The sequence below is a fragment of the Ranitomeya variabilis genome, chromosome 2 (genome assembly GCF_051348905.1).
Source record: "Ranitomeya variabilis isolate aRanVar5 chromosome 2, aRanVar5.hap1, whole genome shotgun sequence".
In the NCBI taxonomy this organism is placed as follows: Eukaryota; Metazoa; Chordata; class Amphibia; order Anura; family Dendrobatidae; genus Ranitomeya; species Ranitomeya variabilis.
In genome coordinates this window covers 847,982,455-848,007,734 of record NC_135233.1, presented here as the reverse complement: position 1 = coordinate 848,007,734, position 25,280 = coordinate 847,982,455, and the positions used below count along the sequence as shown (strand labels likewise).

Here is a 25,280-nt window from a genome sequence, read left to right as displayed (position 1 = left end):
CACACATGTCTAGTCAGCACGTGACCGCATTAATGTAAATCCCCAGCATGAGAGAATCCTGACAGCGTGCAGTGCTCACTGTGAGAAGTCAGAAGTCTGCAGTCACAAAGAATGACTGCAGACTCATCACAAACCTGGACATCCCCTTTAATGCTCCTAACATAAATAAAAACATGAGAGTTAGTCAGTATCACAAATAACATTTACATCCAGGTACCTTATAGATGACGTCGTCTCTGGAGCCTTCTCCTTCTTTTCTTCATCTTGTCCAGACCCCATGGTGAGTTTTCTCATCCACAGCCGTCTCTGCAGAGTTCCATCTTCTCCATTCTTTTGCAGAAAGTCTCCACATGACGCCCTTAAAGATACAAGTGTCATTATAATGCTCCTGAATAAAAAATTGCCCCACTATATTGTCTGCACAAAATATGACCCCCACACTGTCCCTCTTATGGTACATACTCTTCACACTGACCTCTCCTTTCCATACCGGTACCCTCTTCACACTGTCCTCTTACACTGTGTCCCCCCTATAGGGCCCAGTATTTATACTCCATATTTATACTCCATCCTCCCACCCTGCGTGCATGGCTCCCCCATCTTCCCACCCTGCGTGCATGGCTCCCCCATCCTTCTCCCCTGAGTGCATGGCTCCCCCATCCTTCTCCCCTGCATTCATGGCTCCCCCATCCTTCTCCTCTACGTTCATGGCTCCTCCATCCTTCTCCCCTGTGTTCATGGCTCCCCAATCCTTCTCCCCTACGTTCATGGCTCCCCCATCCTTCTCCCCTGTGTTCATGGCTCCCCCATCCTTCTCCCATGCGTGCATGGCTCCCCCATTCTTGTCCCCTGCATTCATGGCTCCGCCATCCTTCTCCCCTGCATGCATGGCTCCCCCATTCTTGTCCCCTGCGTTCAAGGCTCCCCCATCCTTTTCCCCTGCGTTCATGGCTCCCCCATTCTTCTCCCCTGCGTTCATGGCTCTCCCATCCTTCTCGCCTGAGTGCATGGCTCCCCCATCCTTCTCCCCTGCGTTCATGGCTCCCCCATCCTTCTCCCCTACGTTCATCGCTCCCCCATCCTTCTCCCCTGTGTTCATGGCTCCCCCATCCTTCTCCCATGCGTGCATGGCTCCCCCATTCTTGTCCCCTGCGTTCATGGCTCCCCCATCCTTCTTCCCTGCATGCATGACTCCCCCATTCTTGTCCCCTGCGTTCATGGCTCCCCCATCCTTCTCTCCTGCGTTCATGGCTCCCCCATTCTTCTCCCCTGCGTTCATGGCTCCCCCATCCTTCTCCCCTGCATGCATGGCTCCCCCGTCCTTCTCCCCTGCGTGCATGGCTCCCCCATTCTTGTCCCCTGCGTTCATGGCTCCCCCATTCTTGTCCCCTGCGTTCATGGCTCCCCCATCCTTCTCCCCTGCGTTCATGGCTCCCCATCGTTCTCCCCTGCATGCATGGCTCCCCCACTCTTCTCCCCCTGCGTTCGTGGCTCCCCCATTCTTCTCCCCTGCGTTCATGGCTCCCCCATCCTTCTCCACTGCGTGCATGGCTCCCCCATCCTTCTCCCCTGCGTGCATGGCTCCCCCATTCTTGTCCCCTGCGTGCATGGCTCCCCCATCCTTCTCCCCTGCGTTCATGGCTCCCCCATCCTTCTCCACTGCGTGCATGGCTCCCCCATCCTTCTCCCCTGCGTTCTTGGCTCCCCCATCCTTCTCCCCTGCGTTCATGGCTCCCCATCATTCTCCCCTGCATGCATGGCTCCCCCATTCTTCTCCCCCTGCGTTCATGGCTCCAACATTCTTCTCCCCTGCGTTTATGGCTCCCCCATCCTTCTCCCCTGCGTGCATGGCTCCCCCATCCTTCTCCCCTGCGTGCATGGCTCCCCCATTCTTGTCCCCTGCGTTCATGGCTCCCCCATCCTTCTCCCCTGCGTTCATGGCTCCCCATCGTTCTCCCCTGCGTGCATGGCTCCCCCATTCTTGTCCCCTGCGTTCATGGCTCCCCCATCCTTCTCCCCTGCGTTCATGGCTCCCCATCGTTCTCCCCTGCATGCATGGCTCCCCCATTCTTCTCCCCCTGCGTTCATGGCTCCCCCATTCTTCTCCCCCTGCGTTCATGGCTCCCCCATTCTTCTCCCCTGCGTTCATGGCTCCCCCATCCTTCTCCCCTGCGTGCATGGCTCCCTCATCCTACTCCCCTGCGTGCATGGCTCCCCCATTCTTGTCCCCTGCGTGCATGGCTCCCCCTCCTTCCCCCCTGCGTTCATGGCTCCCCCATCCTTCTCCCCTGCGTTCATGGCTCCCCCATCCTTCTCCCCTGTGTTCATGGCTCCCCCATCCTTCTCCCCTGCGTGCATGGCTCCCTCATCCTTCTCCCCGCGTGCATGGCTCCCCCACTCTTGTCCCCTGCATGCATGGCTCCCCCATCCTTCTCCCCTGCGTTCATGGCTCCCCATCCTTCTCCCCTGCGTTCATGGCTCCCCCATCCTTCTCCCTTGTGTTCATGGCTCCCCCATTCTTCTCCCCTGCGTGCATGGCTCCCCCATTCTTCTCCCCTGCATTCATGGCTCCCCATCCTTCTCCCCTGCGTTCATGGCTCCCCCATCCTTCTCCCTTGTGTTCATGGCTCCCCCATTCTTCTCCCCTGCGTGCATGGCTCCTCCTTCCTTCTCCCCTGCGTTCATGGCTCCCCCATCCTTCTCCCCTGTGTTCATGGCTCCCCCATCCTTCTCCCCTGTGTTCATGGCTCCCCCATCCTTCTCCCCTGCGTGCATGGCTCCCTTATCCTTCTCCCCGCATGCATGGCTCCCCCATTCTTGTCCCCTGCATGCATGGCTCCCCCATCCTTCTCCCCTGCGTTCATGGCTCCCCATCCTTCTCCCCTGCGTTCATGGCTCCCCCATCCTTCTCCCTTGTGTTCATGGCTCCCCCATTCTTCTCCCCTGCGTGCATGGCTCCCCCATCCTTCTCCCCTGCGTTCAAGGCTCCCCCATCCTTCTCCCCTGTGTTCATGGCTCCCCCATCCTTCTCCCCTGCGTGCATGGCTCCCCCATGCTTCTCCCCTGCGTGCATGGCTCCCCCATTCTTGTCCCCTGCGTGCATGGCTCCCCCATCCTTCTCCCCTGTGTTCATGGCTCTCCATCCTTCTCCCCTGCGTTCATGGCTCCCCCATCCTTCTCCCTTGTGTTCATGGCTCCCCCATCCTTCTCCCCTGCATTCATGGCTCCCCATCCTTCTCCCCTGCGTTCATGGCTCCCCCATCCTTCTCCCCTGTGTTCATGGCTCTCCATCCTTCTCCCCTGCGTTCATGGCTCCCCCATCCTTCTCCCTTGTGTTCATGGCTCCCCCATCCTTCTCCCCTGCATTCATGGCTCCCCATCCTTCTCCCCTGCGTTCATGGCTCCCCCATCCTTCTCCCCTGTGTTCATGGCTCCCCCATTCTTCTCCCCTGCGTTCATGGCTCCCCCATCCTTCTCCCCTGTGTTCATGGCTCCCCCATTCTTCTCCCCTGCGTTCATGGCTCCCCCATTCTTCTCCCCTGCGTTCATGGCTCCCCCATTCTTCTCCCCTGCGTTCTTGGCTCCCCCATCCTTCTCCCCTGCGTGCATAGCTCCCCCATCCTTCTCCCCTACGTGCATGGCTCCCCATCCCTTTTCCCTGTCATACTCACCTCTCACCGCGCGGCACAGAACTTCCTGGCATCTCTGCAGCGTCTTCCTTCCTGTCTTCAGCGGTCACATGGTAGCGCTCATTAAGGTGATGAATATGCACATATTCATCACCTTAATGAGCGGTACCATGTGACCGCTGAAGACAGGACGCTCTGCCGGCGCTGAGACGCAGTTGCAGCCACCGCTGGAGGAAGGTGAGTATTACGTCTTCAGGGAGGGGGGCAGGCGGGAAGGAGGGAGGGAGGAGGGGGGGGCACTTGACCCCAGAGTTTTATAAAAAGAAAAAAGATAAGAAAAAACCTAGCTCAAGTGCAACCCCCGCGCATCCCGCCGCCCTAGGCATGTGCCCTCAAGTGCCTAGTGGCAAATATGGCCCTGTATATAATAAAGCTATTCATGTGTAGCCTGGACACAGTTCTCACCTTCTGGAACTGAAAGGTGATGCACAGGCAAAATAATGAAAGGAAGCAAAAATATGCACAGTTCAAAAAGAACAAAGTGTATGCAAGAAAGAAGGGGACATTCATTTGGAAAGGAAACATTTCATTTTATTGCTGACTTTAAATAGTACACATGCAGACTATGAATCTGATTGTTATTATTATTGATGCTTACAGAGAAAACATAAGGTGCTATAGAGTGTGACAGAATATTGGCCAGGCTTATTCTAACAATTACATAAATGTAACAATTAGAAGGCGAGTCTATTTAGTAAGACAGAAAACAGCCAAAACTGTGGAGCAGCCTAATTTTGTAAGGTTGGGGTTCTTTGACGTTCTCATCAGTATCCTATGACATAAAGAAGAGAGCTCTGGAAAATGAGAAATCATGAAGCTATGCATGAGAAGTGTTGCAGAGAGAAATAGTCATTAGAAGAGAAAAAGTTTCTTTAGGAAGACTACTTGCTAAGAAGAAAGAAAATATTGTGTAGGTCTCTCAGTGAATGACTTTTGCAAGAGTCATAATCATGTTGCATAATCAATATTTTTATAATATCATGCAAGAGAAAGCGTGATATAAGAAATATGGCATTCAACTGCAATACTTGAAACACAGTAGGGAGGGTCAAGGAGGGAGAAGCAGAATGAGAGAAAAGAAGAAATATTGAAAAGTCACTTTCTAGTAGGTTTTTAGCTTAACTCAGAGCTGGGTACATATGGTCAGGGCCATCATCGGGGCAATGCCCTTACTGTTGCATGGGGCCCAATGAGCAGAAGAAAAGAGGGGGAGTCCGGGCCCACCCTATTATGGTTTTGCTCACCGGGCCCATGGTATAACCTACTGTGTGCTGGAACACAGCCATCGGCGGCACACATCTCAGCGCAGGGAACCTTTCTTGGAGCTCCATGGGATAGCCGTGCAGCTCCAAGGGACTCGCGCAGCATCCTCTATGATGTGCTGGTGACGACGCAGAGACAATTATGTAATCACGTATGTGCCGGCATATATGTGCTCCACTCTCCAAGAGGACACTACAAGTGGAGCTGCACCTGCAGGGGATCGTGAGAGGTAAGTATGAACACTTTTTCTTAATAAAATGAATTAAATGGGCTTTGTGGGGAGCAAGTGATGATTAATTGAGGGTGGGGGATGGTGGACAGTGAATGATGAGGTATTGAGGAGGGGAGTGCAAATAATGATGAATTGGGGGTGGGGACAGCAAATGATGACTTGGGGTGGGGGTGATCAGAGTAAATAATGATGATTTGGGAGTGAGGGACAGCAAATTATGACTTGAGGGTGGGGGTGAGGAGAGAAAATGATAATGAATTGAGGGTGGGTGACATCAAATGATAATTAATTGAGGGTGGGGGAGAGCAAATGATAATGAAGTGCGGGTGGGGAGAGTAAACAATGATGATTGAGAGTGGGGGGTGGGAGAGAGACAGAACATGACAAAGAACTGGGTCAGAGGCAGGAATGTAAATATAATGAATTGGGGAGGAGGAGATAAAGAGTGGGGGCATTAATGATGCGTGTGACTGGTAATAATTGGGGGAAAGAGTACAGGTTAATTAATTTTAATTAATTAATTTACATATTTATTGGGTGGGGAAAGTGGCTATTTATTGTTAGTAGGGGTGCAGTGGTGGATTACAATTTATATGTGGAATGATGGGTTGCATAATAACTGATTACATATTAATGGTGGGTGAGCGTCTGTATTCAGCTGCGTAGTGTAGTAGTTGGGGAAAAAGTGGGGAATGTGTTCTGGAATCGGTGCTCTAGATAACTTTGATATTTTATGCAGAGACGAGTCCGTGGCTAGAAGAAGTTATGGCGGTCACTGGATGAAGAAAAGCGAGGGTGAAGGACTTCAATTAGAGATGTCACCGGAGAGTCAGTGTATTACCTGTACACCATACACTGTATACAGAGCTCTTGTGTATAATGTCACCAGAGATCACTGTATTACCTGTAGACTGACAGTATATACAGAGCTCCTGTATATAATGTCACTAGTGATCACTGTATTACTTGTACACTGACACTATATATTCAGAGCTCATGTGTGTAATGTCACTGGAGATCTCTATATCACCTGTACACTGACACTATAGACAGAGCTTCTTTGTATATTACCTGTACACTATACACCAGAGGTGTCAAACTGCATTCCTCGAGGGCCGCCAACAGGTCATGTTTTCAGGATTTCCTTAGCATTCCACAAGGTGCTGGAATCATTCTGTGCAGGGGATTAAATTATCACCTGTGCAATACAAGGAAATCCTGAAAACATGACCTGTTGGCGGCCCTTGAGGAATGCAGTTTGACACCTCTGCTATACACCATACACAGAGTCCCTGTGTATAATGGCACCTATGGTAATATTAGTAATGTGTTTTTTTTTATTAATGATCAGTATTGTAATATTCGGTCACTATTTTGTGGTAATATGTGGTCTGGTCATAATGTGGGGGTATTTGTTCCTTTCATGTGGTATTATTCATTTACTATGTGTTGGTAAGATGTTGTCTGGTCATAGTGTGGTGGCATTTGTTCCTTGTATGTATTATTTGGTCACTATGTGGTGGTAATATGTGGTCTGGTCATGGTGTGGCGGTATTTGTTCCTTGTATGTGGTATTCGGTCACTATGTGGTAGTAATATTTGGTTCGGCCATCGTGTGGCGGTATGTCTTCCTTGTATGTGGTATTATTCGGTCACTATGTGGTAATAATATGAGGTCCGGCCACGGTGTGATGGTATTTGTCCCTTATATGTGGTATTATTGGTCATTTTAAAAAAAATGTAGGCAACACATTCCCTTAAAGAAAAATATACCTAAAAAGAGCATTGAATATTTGAAGAATGTTTAATAGGTTAGAGTAGAGTAGGGCCTTGCCAAAAAAGTCTACTTTGTTGTGGTGACGGCTTAAAAAATCTTTTGGCCAAAACAAAAGCTGATGGTTATGTATTGATATGATGTTCGTTGGGAACTGTTAATGTGTGATTAATTAGGACATGGTGCAGAAGTGGAGTTTTTCCAAGAGTGGGCGGTTGGACTGTGGAAGGTTTGAGGGGTGGATGCAGAGCTGGGGAGTTGCCTGAACGGTATCTCAAGGTGGCTCATACATTTTGCCGGTATGGGGCCCTGAAATTCCTGGTGGCAGCCTTGTTAGTTACACTGCTCAGTACTGCTCTACTGTATAATGTTATTCATGTTGTTGCTCTCATGTCGGGAACTCTCATGTCTGTGGGTGCTCTGAATGGAAGATATCAGCTAGTGTCCACCCAGCAACTAAAAATTAAAGATAGAGCCAGCAGAAAACTGGTGAAAAATACAGGATAAACATCAAACAAAAGCAAGAACTAGTATTATTCCCTATGTACATGTACAGTGAATATACCAACTTATAGTTCTGGAGGTTTTCATTATAGCAGAAAGCAAATTATTAACTTTACTATTATACAATGCTTGCATTGTTAAAAGTTAGGTGGTAGAACATTTTGAAAGATTGTGCCTAAATGAGCAATTATTCTGGGGAAAAGTGCTAAGATATCAACAAGGCTGTTACTGTATAGCAGTAAGTTAAAGTACAAGAAGACCTTGCAATCTTTTCAATGGGGATAATAAGAATAATCAGCACAGGACCCCCTAACATTGGTAACAAAGCAATGTATAGCTTGAATGGTACTGCCATGTGTCAGTAAAATTCTCACCCAGTTTATTACCCACTCATGGTACTGTACAGTACAGGTAATTGTAAGGAGCTGATGAAAGATTTTGGATGAGAAAAGCTTTTTTACTTTCCTTATCCAACATGACCAAATTACAGAACTGGGTTAACATGTTTTTTTTGCAGATCCCACCAAATGCTTGGAGAAAATAGTGCAACTGCTGGACTGTCTTTCAGTAAATGGTCAGGCAAGAATGAAGAGGATAAAAAGGACATAAATTAGGGGGATGTAGCGAAACGTCCCACAAGGTTGTATGTGGTATTGCATCTTGCATCTTTCATTTAAAAAGAGATAAGCTGAAAGACAGACACCAGAAGTTTCTCTGTAAGTTGGTTATTTTAGCCAAAGCCAAGACTGAAGAGAGGAAAAGTGTACAGGAAAAAACATCTTTTTAATCAACATCTAGTTATGGTGAAAAAAATAAAAAACTTAAAGAGATTTTTTATTGAATAAACTTTTGGAAATCCAGAAATCCAAGGAAAGAGAGTATTCTAGTGTAGTCCATGAGCTATCATATGGCAAATTCTGAAAATACTGCCATCTGAAATGGCACAATAACTTCCTGCCGTATTTGTGCGCTGCTAGCTAGACTTTGAAGAAGAAAAGTTCAGTTCTCCCTGTCTTCCCTTCTGCACAATGTCATCATGGGAATGAGTAACCTTTTACTATGCTCAGAAAAGGAGACCTTTGAGCCTCTTGGGTAGAAGAAACCCAGGTGGCCAACTTGCAAGGTCACTTGTGTCTCTTCACAGCAGCAGGCAAGCGGGAAGAGATGCAGGATGTGGAAATAAGAAAAGATGATGGGAGACAAGGAACCTCTCAGCAAGAGGCTTCATTAGCGTAATTATTTGCAATAATTGTGGGAGGAAGAATGTTTTTCTTTATGTTCCCATTAACGGAAATTATATTGGACAAAGCAGAACAAAAGAAGCAGCTTGATTATTCTCATTGAATGCACACAATGGATGATCATGGTCCTGATGTTGGATTTTATTGTCACTGGCAGAAATTGATGGTCGTCATTTGCTATGTATGAAAAGGGCACAATTTATTGCTTGTGCAATTTATGAAATTGACTCCTAACATAAAACATTGAGCTCTAAAAGTTTGGAAGTATGAATTCCCCATGCACAGTTATTGGAAAAGTTTACGAATGGTCTAGAATCTAGACTCTAGATGATTATTATATTTGTGATATACTGTGCAATATATAAATTATGAAGGAACACAAGTTTTTTTTGTGTATTTCATACATAGAAATGTATTTCACAACAGCAATGTAGATATAAAAACCATATTAAAAAACGTAACACAGTGTCATCGCGCCATTCATTTTACATTTAAATTCATGGTCTAGAAAAGTATATCAATAATATACTCTAAAACTACTAGATTGGAGTCATTGATCTTTTTTTTGGCAACTATTTAGATGCTGAATGGTGGAGGCTAACAATAATATAGCATTATTAACCAGCTCAGCTCTAGTGAGATCAGATGCTCCTTAGTGCATTAACGTCTCAGCTGATGCCCTTCTTAAAAAACAAGTCATTCCGCAAGGTTGGGATATGAGGTAAGACTACTTGGAGCCTACAAACAGGGATTAGCATAATGGGAATAATAAGAATAATCTGCTTTAGTGCTGCTATAGACTGCAGGGACAGAAAGTGAGTTATGTGCCGACATTGTCCCACCCCCCTATGTCCCCCTCCCCTCCACTTCTCTACTATGATCCCAAGGCTCCTATGTGCTGCAGCACAGCACACAAAGACAGTGTAGTGACAGGTACAGCAGGGTGTAGCGCGCAGCTGCCCGTACAGTCTGCATGGAACACTAGTGCCTTCCACAGACTCAGCACAGCATCAGCACCAGTGCTGGAGAGGGAGCTGCCTGACACCATCACTTGTACCAGGGTAAGTGATAACTTTTAATCCTGTCTGTGATATCCGACTTCTGTGATAGGTCTTATCTCAAGTCACCATTTAGTATTTCAGAGAAAACTGGCATCAGACAGGGAGCAATATCCCTATAGAGCCAAGTACTCTGTAGTTTAACAAGTAGCATCAGCTATACGTGAGTGCATACAGCTTTATCCATCATCGAAAGATATGTAGGATATATATGGTCATCCATGTTATTTATACACTCAGCCCAATAAAGGATATGTTACATCCTTGTAATAAGATGTATTGCTTTCTAGTCTCTGAGTCTAAGCTATAGATGACAAGCCAGAAACATTCCTCAGGTCTGATATTCAATTTTCCATCCAGGAAGCTAGATACCATAATTAGTGTCCTATATGAGTGCAGGCGGTGACCACTGATGATCGTGAAGGACATTATAGACTGAGGTTACAATGTGGATGCTAAGGGAATAAAGTCAGTGTTTTGCATACGAAAAGTTTCAGGATAGGTATAGCAGAAGTATAACAGATATTGGAGTTACTTATGGCCGATCTTTATAACACTTAAAACTAAGGACCCTGTGATCTCATTGTACAAGATATATAAACGTTTTATTTAATGAGATCTGAGACATCAGCAATGGTTGAACTCACTGTTGAGCGTAAACTAGTGCATGAGACACGGTGGGGGTGAGCAAAAACTTTTTCTTCATTCCTTGATTGTAGCTTCAGTATGGGCACCCTGTATTGCTAGGGTTTTACCTGTAATCTGGAACCACCAGTACCCTGGAACTTAGCAAAAAAAGACAGAAAGAAAATGTAAGTATTTTCTTTAAAAGAAAGGTGCAATGAGGTCTGCTGGTAACATAGTAGTAAAAATAGCTTTTCTTTAACTGTATCATATATAAAGTATATATATATACATATATATAATATATAATTCAAGAAAAGCTATTTTTATTACTATGTTACCAGCGGATCCCATATATATATATTATATATGTATATACTTTTTATATTACCAGTATAACTGTAGAATTTAGGTATAGGGACAGGGCAAGCCCTTTCTCATATCTAGCTCCTCGCCAGTCTCCACAATAGAAGAGAATCAGTATGCAGTGTTTGCTTTTTGGGAAATGGATAAATTGCTGTCATATAAATTCATGTTTTTCTTTACAAGAAATAATGGTTGTGCTGTCCGTTGGGTAAACGGGCGCTTTGCGGTTCCTAGAGAGGAATTAAACATAGTTGAACCCTGAATAAAGTTATTGCTTGTCTGACTCCAGGCGTTGTGTAAAGGTATTATACATTGCTCCTTCAACCTTCTGTGAGATGTGGAATGCTGGATGGGAACTCCGGGGAATGAACATTTACTTCCCAAGCTGGCAGGCTAAAATATTGATTTCTCATTTACTCTTGCAGCCAATGTCCCTACAAGTTGTATAAAGCCATGGTCATTGAAGAGTAACTGTCACACATTTTGACAGGCGGTGCCACTAGTGGACTAAATATTCAGCCAACGAATTTAACCAAAAATAGTGACATAAGTAAGATTTGATGTCACCACCACTTAGTGAGGTGATAGGCAGGATGTCTTGTGAATATAGAAAACGTCAACTAACCAGCATCTCCCATTATGAGAATGAGCTAACACTGATCCCACTGAAGATTTCAATTCTGTTGACTGAAATAAAAAAAAATGTATGTACTCTTAAAAAGTGTCACTAAACCCAAACCTTCTGAGTGAAAAGCTTATAAAAACAGCAGCTATATCCATGAATACGTAAAGGTGTAAGTAAATCACAAGGTAGGTAGCCTAATGAAGGACAACCTCAATCACAAACTACCTACAATCAGCCAATCTCCTGGCATGTAGTGATACAGACTTCAACAGGTTGCTGACATTGATCTACCGTAGAGTCCCTCTAAGCGTTCTGACATAATATCGATTTAACAATTATGTAAAATATGTGCACAAATCCTATCAAACCAATGAGATTTCATGATGTGGGGGAGTGATGAAATGCAAGGAAGTATTAACTCCCTGCGAGGGGGAAATTCTACTATACTTCAGTGCAAGGAAAAGGAGCAGACAACAGCTTGATCCCTGTGGTCAATATATGGTGCAGAAAGCATCCGACAGTCACTAATCCAAAACTTATGCACACAATTCCATATTATAAAGTATCTTTACATTTCATTCACAGCTTAAATATACTATATTTTTACCAGATAATCACTCCATGTGTGCAAATTGCCACAATTGACTAGTATCCTTAACGTAAAGGTATAAATGTTTCATGGTAGTCATCCCCATTGAGCACATCAGATCTATGTCCGCTTACCTTAATTCTATCTATACAGAGAAAAAACAGATTACAATAAAGGAGAATAAGTCTTGTGCTATTTCCAAAAATCCACTAACTTTTTTTTCCCAGTTTTCAGCTTTTCTGAATATGAAAAATACTTGTCTCATTGTTACTTTAGCTTTTCTTTGGTTGAGGACAATGCACTAACTGTAACATGTCACGTAGTCAAAGTGAAATGATCTTCCTTCTGCCTGTCCCTCTGTGGGAGACAAAGAATTAATAAAAACCATGTTTCCCAATCCCAGTCTTATAATTTTATTAGAATTGGCCATAAGCCCTTAAATCCAAAGGCAAATATTGCAACATAAAAAATAAAGATTGCATTACCATTAGCTTTCCCCAAATCCAGCGAATGATGTATTACCAGCAAAAGTCCAGACTCCCATCGTAAATCTTTAGAATAAAGGATATGCAAATTGCCTCTTCAGAGAATAAAGAGGACTTAAACTCTATAGCGCCACCTGTTGGAAGTAGCGAGACACAAGAAACGTTACCCCTTAGACCCTAGAATAAAGGAGGCACTATTATACTAATAAATAATTCCTCACCACCTATTTCTTGGAAATATACTTAGGGGCACAGTGGTCAACCATAAAATGGTTTTTAATGAAAACTATATGTTTTTATATTAAAATACCCTGCACAAACTCTTCCAAGCTCAACCCTTTAAATAAACCATTGTTGGCTTCGACTCATTACTTGTAATATATGTGTCACTTGTTCTCACTTCTTGTATTATTGATTTTCTTGTAATTCACTGAAAAATCTTTTATTTGAAGATGTCCCTAAAAGAGAAATTCACATTATTACTACCAATAAAACTCCAACCAGTAGGAACAAAGGGAACATTACATACAATTAATTTAATAAAGACACAAAGCTGCAAATATCATTTCACATTTTCAGTTGCACCTATGGCAAATATGTATACGAATTATTACCACAATGATTACATTTTGCGCTGAAGGTACAGAAACTTATGGGGAAAGCTCTATAAGTGTATACATATTAGATGTACACTAATGCAATGGTCCGTTATCCTGCGGAACGTAATGGGTTAAGGTTAATTTTCATTAACCCGCTCAAGAAGACCTCACATTGATATTCTGGCAGCCATCCGCCACTCTGTCTTCTTGGGAAGGGCCATGAGGTTATTCTATTTCGGTGCGAGTGCCCGGGAACGTTACATATTTATAGGAGGAACAGGAACAGCATAAAGTGAAATGATGTGAGAGTATTATTACTGATATAAATCAGGGATGTGCACAACTCTAGTCAGCTCAGCCAGACTGCCTGTGACCGGGTCTATGGAGAGCACGCCTGGGCTACGGGGAAGGACGCCCAGCCCCGAGACCAGCCATATGTGACCTTACATTATGATGCCAATAGCATGTAGATTAGATCTTCATCGTAAGAGAAGAGTCATCTGACAAGTTTTTTTTTTCCTTTTCTTGTAATATTTTTCTTCTCTTATTATCTCCATCCCCCACTATAACCACTCAACATGAAGAAGGATTGTCCGGTATATTTCCCCAAGAATGTAAACATTTTTGTTTCAATGACTTTTCAGGTCTTGTCTGGTATTGGCTGCAGTATTGATGTCCTGTCGGCATCGCGGCAGCCAATCAGTTTGCTCTGCAGATCTAAAGGGGGTGTTTTGTCCACACCAGAAGATCACTGAGCTCACTGATTGGCTACCGACATGATGTCAGCACCATAGCCAATAACAAACAACTAGGAGCAGTGGCAGAGACTCAGCGCTGGACATGGGGAAAGTGCAACTGGTGACAAATGTTTTCGGAAAGGGGACAACCTCTTTAAATGGTTATTCACAACTTTTAAGGTTCTCACCTTTACATAACACTAAGCTTTTTCTAACAATCCCATAGAAAATGAAAGGCGAAAAGTCCATTTTTAGAATGATTGGGGTTCCCAGCAATCGAATGCCTACTGATCCTGCAGATAATCACTAAACGCAGGCTATTATAACTTTCAGCAGAAAGATCTTTTGTTCCACTATACTGACATCTTTAGTTAATAGGCTCAAATGGCACAATGCTACAATCATATTTTTATTATGAAGGTGGGAATATCGGTTATAAGACTTAAAGTAATCAGATTTTTACATCAGCCATGTAAATAATGTGTAATAATTGAATTTCACCTACTCATTTGTGCCTTATTTCTATGGTTTGCTGTATGTTATGGCTACACTAGAGATGAGCGGATCTGGAGACATTTAACTTTACTAAATCGGAAGGATTTTAAAGGAAAATTTGATTAGCAGCAAATTTTTTCTCTGCAAATTGAATGCTCCTTACAGTCTCTACAGACCACAGAGCATAACAAACGTAACATGTTAAAAAACAAAACAAAACAAAAACCTAACCTAATAATAATAATAAAAATAATAACTCTCACTTCTCCATTTACCTGTCCCAGCACCCCCCACTGCAACGACCAGGCTTCGGAGGTTCAGGGCATGTTGACTTAGAAAACTGTGTCCATTACTTTAGGTCACTTGTGTCCAGGAAGCCTCCTCCAGAGTCTAGGGTGGACATGAACTTCCAAACAGTAGCCAGCACACCGTCAATTATGTTCTTCATATTAACGTCCAAACTTCATACAGCACAAGTAGCATATAATAAAACATGCCAGAATTTAATGAAACACTATAACTGCAATTTGTTTCAGGCCTACATGGTCTCTGTCTCAACTGGCCTCATTGGCTGTAACTAATGAATGCAAGTCAGGGCCTGGAATGACAGACAGAGAAAACAATAGGTGTTGAGGACCAGATGTGATTTGTGGGAGGAACATCTGTAGAGCCTGTGAGGTAACATTTCTCTTGTGGAACCTATGCCCTGACCCCAATGAATTACCTCCCATGTACATTGTATATCAATGTGTTCCAAAGAATATTTCAAAGCACAGTAGACAAGCAGAGCATGCTTAACTTCTTCTGCCTTTTTCGACCCATCTCCCTACAGCATGTTGTTCCGTAGAGATCATTGATGTCTATGTAATCTATATGCAAGTATTCCTCTCCCCTCTTTGCCCTTGTCAAGAAATAAAAAAAAAAGGAAGACAGTTCACAGAGTACTCTTATGAATAAGGCTTATAGTTGCTGTTTGTTGTTCCAAAAGAGCCAACATAAGACCTCTGTCAATATTGCAGTCTTCTGACTACATTATTAGAATGTGTGCATACATTTCCTATTAATACCTCATTCATTAGAGTCTGTGGTAGCCCTTGGGACTGGAATGTCAGATCTGCTCAGTAAAATGGCATTAGGAATAAATTGCACAGCTCTTCATAAGTGAAATTGGTCAAACAGTAGAACATTGGTCCCTGAGCTTTCAGAATGCTTGCAGTAATGCATGAAGGCGCTCAGTACTGCATGATCACCAGTGATAAAACTTCAAGCTGATGGGCTCCGGAGAAAAATCTAAAATAGGGATCACAACTATCACAGGACTTTAGTAGTATTAGCCTTCTGATATGGGCCATAGGGGTATTTACACCATCCATAGACTTCAGGGCCGGGTGTGACTATAACCTCTTATATCTATATATGAAACTGAAAAAGACTAACTTGGGATGGAAGAACTGGAAGTAAGTAGCAAAAGTCCAACACCATCGCACCATTGGATGTTATATGACTGCACAAGTCCCTGGTTTTATTGATACAATCCCTACATTTTCCAAAGTTTCCACAACTCCAATAGGAAATAATTTTTATATCGCTCTTCATCTGTGTAATAATGTGTTAGGTATATGTCTACTGAACAGATTCTCAAAACCTAAAAACAAAATTAGCATATAACCTGCAGTAAGTAAATGAAAAGTAATAGTACATGTAGATAACACAGGGTATTTAGTTCATGCTGTTGGGAACAAAAAAGCATAAAAGCTATTCCAAAGCGACAAGGTGTACCCAATCGGGATGGTCCTATCTATAATACTAAGCCTCAATCAGTGTCAGCAGACCTCAATGTAGATGGGAGCAGAGGATGACCCAAGCCCAACAGCCATGTTCCTGTATGTACAAAGTACAAAAAAACTAAAGAAAAAAAACTAAGAAATGAGCCAGAATATACTGTATGTTGGTATAAGTGCAGCATCTAGGTACACGTTGACGCTGTGGTCACCTAACAGACAAAACAGATTCTCATCATAGCTACAGATTTCAATGGCTCTGCAATATCTTGCAGTCAAGGACTCCAAATTATCATCATGCAAATACATTATTGCAATGTGAAAGCAAAACACAAATTCTTCTACATCACAGCCATCCAGTGGCCAAATACAGACACATGTAGTGTAACAAACTCCCTGCAGAATATGACAAGCTCATGCTTTTTATAGCTGATGATCTCACAACACTTATCTGGCAATAGATCAAGCCAAGATTACGTAAGAGTAAGGTAAGCAATATACATCTATGTCTGCATAATGAGGATGTAGGTATGTTTCTTACATTAAGCAGGACGAGAATAGTGGTATCAGATTACATTTACCTGAGGTAAAGAAGTTTTCCACTGCAGGAAAATGGACCCCAAGCATTGTAAAATACTTAAACTAACAAACAGAGAATGTCCACTCCCTCCCCAGGTCCAGCAGCAGCTTAATGCCACTGCTGAGGTCTGAACCAGTGACGTCCTTTTGACATTGAGCATCACCGCTGTAGCCAATCACCGAGCTCGGCAGCTCAAGCTGTCTACCTCGGCCCGGCCGGTGAGCTCAGTGAATAGATACAGCAATGATACTGGCTGTCAACGTGACGTTCCCGCCGTAACCAAAACAATGGAATCTAATACCATTATTCTAGTTATGATTAACCTAAGGAACATTCCTTACCTTACTCTTACGTAGTCCTGATCTATTCCTAGATGACTGGTACGAGATATGAGCAAAATAATTAAATACTTACACACTTATTTAGGCTCTCACCAGTTACGCTTGTTCCCGATAATTGTGCGGTGTAAACAAGCTGCCGGTCAACCAACAAATGAGCAAAATGATCTTTTAGTTTGCCTAAACCTTTCATTGTATTATCCACCTTTCCAAACACCGACTTTTATTAGCGCGAGTTAGTTATTTGCAACATGATAATGAAGCTTTTTGTGCAAATGACCGCATTAAACACATCACATTCCAATATATAACCTCACACAGGACACAACGCATTAAAGCTATAAAACATTGTCGCATAGCTTTACTGCATGTAGAATGCAACCATAAATCCAAGTCTAAGATGCTCTGCACATTAGGAATGCCATCAACACTGATCTGTCACATGAAAAGTACCAATGAGAATATATTTTTTTCTGGTCTATCACTCAAAAGGTTTTTTTCTGATTATATGTATTTTCAAAAGAAATCAATAGAAACAAAAGTAATCCTTAATAATCTTTAATAGTAAATGTCTCAATTTGTCCCCCTAGGCCAGAGTCACACTAGAGAGTAATACGGACGAGTGCTATGCGATAAAAAAATCACATAGCACCCGGACCAATGTTAATCTATGGGGCAGCACCCATCATATGTTTTTTTCTGGTATCTCAAAAACGGAGGAACATAAGAGCAATCAGGTATAATAAAAATAGAAAATTTATTAACATAAACTCCACACAAATTTAATACTATATAACAACAATAAGTCACAAAATAGGATGCAGGAAAGAACACCATAAAGGAGAAGGAACTCCACTATTTGTACCTGGCCACTTTGTGCAAAGAGCTGAATTAAATAAGGTGCAAGTGCAATACCAAACATACGGACATTGTGTCAATAAATAAATAGTACGGGGAATAGATTGCTTACCGAGGACAGGGATGCGGTAAGCATGTATTATATGTTCGAGAGAAATCGCAGCATGCGCACCGTATTATGGTCGAGACTCGCCAATGCAAGTCTATGAGTGCGAGAAATAAACAGATTACATATGGACCATGAGTGTGACTTTCGAGAAATACGCACTGGTGTCCTTTAGAAAAGCCGGCAATTCAGGGCGCTGTAATGTAAAATCACACTGACAGGTTAAAAAAGAATAGATAAATTAAATGTATACACATAGTATAGGTGTATATATTTATATATATACACTGCTCAAAAAAATTAAGAGAACAGTAAAATCCCACATCCTAGATATCACTGAATGAAATATTCCATGAAATATTCCAGTTGTAAATCTTTATTCATTACTAGTGATGAGCGAATATACTCGTTACTCGAGATTTCTGGAGCACGCTCGGGGGTCCTCCGAGTATTTTTTAGTGCTTGGAGATTTAGCTTTTCTTGCCGAAGTTGAATGATTTACATCTGTTAGCCAACAGTGGGGGTTGCTGGTTGCTAGGGAATCCCCACATGTACTTATGCTGGCTAACAGATGTAAATCATTCAGCTGTGGCAAGAAAAACTAAATCTCCGAGCACTAAAAAATACTCGGAGGACCACCGAGCGTACTCGAGAAATCTCGAGTAACGAGTATATTCGCTCATCACTATTCATTACATAGTGGAATGTGTTGAGAACACTAAAACCTAAAAACGATCAACGTAAATCACAACTAATATCCCAAGGATGTCTGGAGTTGGAATGATGCTCAAAATCAAAGTGGAAAAGTAAGTTACAGGCTGATCCAAATTCAGTGGCAATGCCTCAAGACAAGGAAATGATGCTCAGTAGTGTGTGTGGCCTCCATGTGCCTGTATGATCTCCCTACAATGCCTGAGCATGCTCCTGATGAGGTGGCGGATGGTCTCCTGAGGGATCTCCTCGCAGACCTGGACTAAAGCATCCGCCATCACCTGGACAGTCTGTGGTGTAACATGACGTTGTCCCAGATGTCACAGATGTGTTCAATCGGATTCAGGTCTGGGGAACAAGGGGCCAGTCCATAGCTTCAATGCCTTCATCTTGCAGGAACTGCTGACACACTCCAGCCCCAGGAGGTCTGGCATTGTCCTGCAATAGGAGGAACCCAGGGCCAACCGCACCAGCATATGGTCTCACAAGGTGTGAGGATCTCATCTCAGTACCTAATGGCAGTCAGGCTACCTCTGGCGAGCACATGGAGGGCTGTGCGGCCCTCCAAAGAAATGCCACCCTACACCATTGCTGACCCACTGCCAAACTGGTCATGCTGAAGGATGTTGCAGGCAGCAGATCACTCTCCACGGCATCTCCAGACTCTGTCACGTCTGTCAAATGTGGTCAGTGTGAAGCTGCTTTCATCTGTGAAGAGTACAGGGCGCCAGTGGCAAATTTGCCAATCCTGGTGTTCTGTGGCAAATGCCAAGCATCCTGCACGGTGTTGGGCTGTGAGCATAACCCTCATCTGTGGAAGTCGGCACTCAGACCATCCTCATGGAGTCGGTTTCTAACCATTTGTGCAGACACATGCACATTTGTGGCCTGCTGGAGGTCATTTTGGAGGGCTCTGGCAGTGCTCATCCTGTTCCCCCTAGCACAAAGGCTGAGGTAGCGGTCCTGCTGCTGGGTTGTTGCCCTCCTACAGCCCCCTCCACGTCTCCTTGTGTACTAGCCTGTCTCCTGGTAGCACCTCCAGCCTCTAGACACTACGCTGACAGACACAGCAAACCTTCTTGCCACAGCTCGCATTGATGTGCTATCCTGGATGAGCTGCACTACCTGAGCCACTTGTGTGGGTTGTAGAGTCCGTCTCATGCTACCACCAGTGTGAAAGCACAACCAACATTCAAAAGTGACCAAAACATCAGCCAGAAAGCATTACTGAGTACTGAGAAGTGGTCTGTGGTCCCCACCTGCAGAACCACTCCTTTATTGAGTGTGTCTTGATAATTGTCAATAATTTCCATCTGTTGTCTATTCAATTTGCACTACAGCATGAGAAATTGATTGTAAGTGTTCCTAAGTGGACAGTTTGATTTCACATAAGTTTGATTTACTTGGAGTTATATTCTGTTGTTTAAGTGTTCCCTTTATTTTTTTGAGCAGTGTATATATATGTCATTGACACACATATATACAGTGGGGCAAAAAAGTGTTTAGTCAGTCAGCAATAGTGCATGTTCCACCACTTAAAACGTTTGACCTCTGTCATTGCCAACAAAGGATATATTACAAAGTATTGAGATGAAATTTTGTTTCTGACCAAATACTTATTTTCCACCATAATATGCAAATAAAATGCTAAAAAACAGACAATGTGATTTTCTGGATTTTTTTTTCTCAGTTTGTCTCCCATAGTTGAGGTCTACCTATGATGTAAATTACAGACGCCTCTCATCTTTTTAAGTGAACTTGCACTATTGCTGACTGACTAAATACTTTTTTGCCCCACTGTATATATTAGTTAGGTAGCAGAATAGCCGATAATTCAATTGTCGGCTTCTGTAAAATCATTGCAGAAGCCGTCAGGATAAGACACATGGTGTTAGGGCTAGCGGAAGCCCTGCCTGTGATTCCCAGCCCCGCAGTGACTTATGATTTATTCACATTGCGGGGCTATGAATCACAAGCAGGGCGGCCGAACAGGCGCAGTCAGCTGGACTGCATATGAGGACAGACGGCCAGCGTTCACTGCGCCTGCACCAGGCAGGGGATAAGAGCGCAGGCGCCGGCTACTTTTGAAAATAGCGGTGAGGAGGAGGCGGTGCCCGCCGCCAAGAAGATGTGAGTGACAGCTGTGTGCTGTCTGAAGCAGGGGGGAAACGCCGGCCTCCCTGACTGAGGAGCAGGTATTTCAGACAAATTATAAAACTGATTATTTCTCAAGTTACAGCACCTAGAACTAAAAGAGCCACCTTGTCAGAATGCAGCATTACTGCTGCACAAGGTGGCTCTTTTAGTTTGAAACGACTGGGGGGGTGACAGGTTCCCTTTAACAATGTTCAGGCATGATATGGTGGTTGACATACTACCGGCCAAGCAATACTCATTCAGGCACTCTTATGTATACAGATTGGTCCAGATTGGTGCTCACTGTCTGTCAGACATTTAGGAATGATACAAATCAGTGATATGAGGCTGTGACTCTACTTTATTCTATGCCGCTCATCCCACATTGAGTAGAACAGCCGGAATCCTTAGAAGAACAGTCCGGAGCCCTTTTGATCGAATCTTTGGCGCTTGTCTAAGAACAATTCATGTCCCCATAACTGACAACGTGTGCAGGGCTAAGTACAGTTTTTAGCCAGTCACCAGGTGAAACCATAAAGTATAGCATTTTCTGCGCACTTACTGCTGGTATGGCGTCTATGCCGACTGTGACTATGAATGAGATTTACATATCTCCTCACGACAGTTTTCCATGAACTAGTAGTATAACATCCATTCATTTATAACGGCACCAGAAAGATTTTTTTTTACCTGTCATAGCATTTCACAGCCCACAATCACCAATATTATAAGAGACACAGTTCACACATCTGGATAGGAACCATTGTATGCTGCAGTGCACAGTGTATTCCAGACTCCTATACTTGTCAGCTGTTTCTCGGCAAGTTATATGGTCAGAGATCCACTTGCTTTCAAACCTCTCCATGGTCTTCATGGTGCCTCCTTTTCTGTCTAATTCACAGGTAATGGTTTAAAGGGGGAACCTGTTATTAAGTTTTCTTGTTGTAAATGGATGTTATCTTGTGACAGTAACGCCATTCTGATATATTTTTACATCACTATTGATGCCCTGCATACCTAAAATAGAGAGGAAGATGCATTAAGGTTTTTTCTCCAGAAATCTGGCATGAACACCTGAATTAGTCACAATATCTTTGCCCACTCACGCAAATATTGCGACTTTTCGCGCTTACATGCCAGTCCCAGGCAGCTATGCTAATACATGCATGGAGATGGCGAGACATGGGAGGAGCAGGATGCGGTTACGCTCGCCCATCAAATACATCATAAGTTACGCCACTATAGGGGCATAACTTACTCTACAACTGGTAGGAACTAGCATTCATTTCTGGTGGTGACACCTGCTGAGTACCAAACACACATGATTCATTAGGTGCATCAGATCATTGCACTCCAGTGAGCGCTTCATTAACACTGGCATGCGCTATCTCAGTTTTAATGAATCAACTCCCAAATCTGTGGCTCTTATTCATAGAATCATAGAAGGTTAGAGTTGAAAGGGACCTCCGGGGTTATCATGTCCAACCCCCTGCTCAATGCAGGATTCACTAAATCATCCCAGACAGATGTCTGTCCAACCTCTGTTTGAAGATTTCTATTGAAGGAGAACTTACCATCTCTCGTGGCAGCCTGTTCCACTCATTGATCACCCTCACTGTCAAAAAGTTTTTTCTAATATCTAATCTGTATGTTCTCCCTTTCAGTTTTATTCCATTGCTTCTCGTGTTTCCATGTGCAAATGAGAATAAGGATGATCCCTCTACACTGTGACATCCCTTCAGATATTTGTAGACAGCTATTAAGTCTCCTCTTAAGGTACCGTCACACTCAGTAACTTTGCAAAGAGAACGACAACAATCCGTGACGCTGCAGCGTCCTGGATAGCGATCTCGTTGTGTTTGACACGCAGCAGCGATCTGGATCCCGCTGTGCCATCGCTGGTCGGAGATAGAAGTCCAGAACTTTATTTCGTCGGCGTGTATCGTCATGTTTGACATCAAAAGCAACGACGCCAGCAACGAGCATAGGGGGCGGCGCAGCGTATCCTTCTAGCCAGTCGGTACACTCCGGCTGTTTGACATGGAGCTAACAACCAGCGAGAACTAGAAGTGAGTCGCTGTTACGTCACTGGATCGCTCCTGCATCGTTCTGGAGTTGCTGTGTTTGACGTCTCTACAGCGACCTAAACAGCGACGCTCCAGCGATCTAGTTTAGGTCGGCTCGTTGTCTATATCGCCGCAGCGTCGCTGAGTGTGATGGTACCTTTAGACTTTTTTTTAGCCATCCTGGTCGCTCTTCTCTGAACTTGCTCCAACCAAATTTTCAACGTCTTTTTTATTCATCATTTTGTGCCACTTTTAGAAAAAGCCTGACACATGATACATGTTGCCAAACCGTGGGCAACATTTATCAGACATTGGCTGTGTCATTTCAAAGAAAAATCATACTTCTCCGTGCCCACTGCCCTGGAGTGACAGGTCTATACTCGCACATAGGCACACCAGGGCAGTGGTTGGGTAAACCACCAGGGACTTGCCTGTCCAGCTTGTTTACTGTGCAATCTCATTCTGGAGCGCCCCCACACCGCCGCAGGGCCTAGGGGTACCCGGAGCCGGGCCTCTGGGTCTCAGTCCTGGGGTTGTCACGGTGGCTGGACCCGGTCCGTGGCCCTGTCTGTCAGTGGGGGACGTCCGGTGCAATAAGTGATGATGATGGTGCAGTAACGGTGGTGTAGCGGTGCAGTTGTGGGGTGCAGGTCGCGGTAAATAACGAGGACACCAGGTTGCAGTCTCTTTACCTCTTTACTGGAGATCTCTCAGTCCGCAGTCCAGAATACGGTTCACCAGGCTGCGCAAGTCCGGTCGGTCCGATGGCACTTCCAGAGTTCTCCTCACAGGTGGAAATCAGTGCCCTCCTTCTTAGCGCTATGTGTTGTAGTCCTTCCCTGCTGTGCTCACGGAAAGTACCCCACAACTGTCGTGTCTGTTTCTTAAGTTCCCTCACAACTCGATTCACTGATGTTCTTCTCGTATTCCATCCCTCCCTGTTATTCAGGTTGGAACGGCACCCGTTTGTCAGGTAGGCCTGGAGTTCTTCCGGGACCCTAGAGACGCCCCTCTCCCGCAATTGCCCCCCAAGACTTCATAGGTGATATGTGGTAGACAGCCCGCCTTAAACTGACTGCCCTGCCGCTGTTTGGAGTATGGCTTGAAGCTGTATGCTATTCCACTCCCTCGGCGTTCCGGCCACCGGTAGTGCGCCTCAGTAGGATGTTGCTCCGGTCTTACAGCATGACCCCTACTGGCATTCTCCTTTCGCTTGATCTCGTTTCTCACTCAGCACAATCTATCTCGCTTCTAGTCCTTTCTTAGGGCACCGCCGCTATGCTGAGCAGGCACGGTCCCGTTACGTTCTTTCCAATGCCAAGCCTCTGTCAGGATCCCACCCCTGACAGAGGCCCTACTGTCTCTTCCTCCACAACACCCTCTGCCACAAGGTGTTGCTTCGTTCAATCCAGTCAGCTTTCTCCTCTCACTTCCTGCCTGACCCCCAGTTTACCCACTATGGTGGGGAGTGGCCTAATGAATAGAACCCTTAGCTCCCCCCGGAGGCCCAGCTGTGAAACATATTGGTGTCTGTGATACCTGCTCAGAGGAACTCCTTCAGTGCCATCGAACGCACCATGGCTCCCCATAGTGGCGGATCCACAGTACTGCAACGACCAGGACTCTGGGGCGCTGCACTCCCCCCTGGTTAAACACAGTACTCCGGGACTGGGAAGAAAACAACAATACAGGTTAGCAAAAAGACATACAATTTTGTTGAGTGCAAAACAATAAGTATACTTGAACAGGCTTCCCTTTATGGGAGGTGAGGACACTTTTAACGTTACAAACATAATTAAATATCATAGCAACAGGCTCCAATTAACTCTCATTACCCAACCGGGTATTCTACTAAGTGCAAATTTTGTGAACAATAATTTAACATTGCCTTTAAGGATTCACACTCTAAATCCACTAAAGACCTTCCTATAATCACATTATAAGGTATTCTAACTTTTCATTCGCCTTCTTTGGAATCTGCAGGACCGCCTGTCCTAACGGCACCAGACCTACTGCCTCTCCTTTCTATTACAGGACCGCCCCGTTCAGCCAGGGCCTACTGCCTTTTCAACTACTATACATAGTATAGAACATAACTTTACTTTCAATTTGAGAACACTGAGCCGGCTCTACTTGGCTCCTATAAGGACTCGCTCCCTAACCCCTACGGGTTCACTCTCTGTCCTTAGTAACGAACTAACTTTCTATGGGGACTCAGGGTTTACCTTCTATCCTCACCTTCGTTATTACTTCCTTTCTTTCAACTATGCAGGACTCTAATTCTTCCCCTACGGGCTCTCTGCATCTTTCCTTTTAAAGAACATTATCTAGGTTTCACATTTCAAACAGATTAAACACACATAACTTTTCCTTATGCATAACAGTTACATTTCTTCCAGAGCATCATCATATTACGGTTCTAA

At 44.2% G+C, this 25,280-nt stretch overlaps 1 protein-coding gene across 1 annotated transcript in view; it reads left to right on the top strand.

The window, feature by feature from the left end:
* The first annotated feature begins 9,613 nt into the window (after window positions 1–9,613).
* The window catches only part of ECEL1 (endothelin converting enzyme like 1), a 152,935-nt gene continuing 137,268 nt past the window's right edge, over window positions 9,614–25,280 (top strand). The window contains exon 1 of the mRNA XM_077290204.1: window positions 9,614–9,764. The gene's annotated coding sequence lies outside the window, so the exon portion shown is untranslated. The remainder of the gene's footprint in view (window positions 9,765–25,280) is intronic.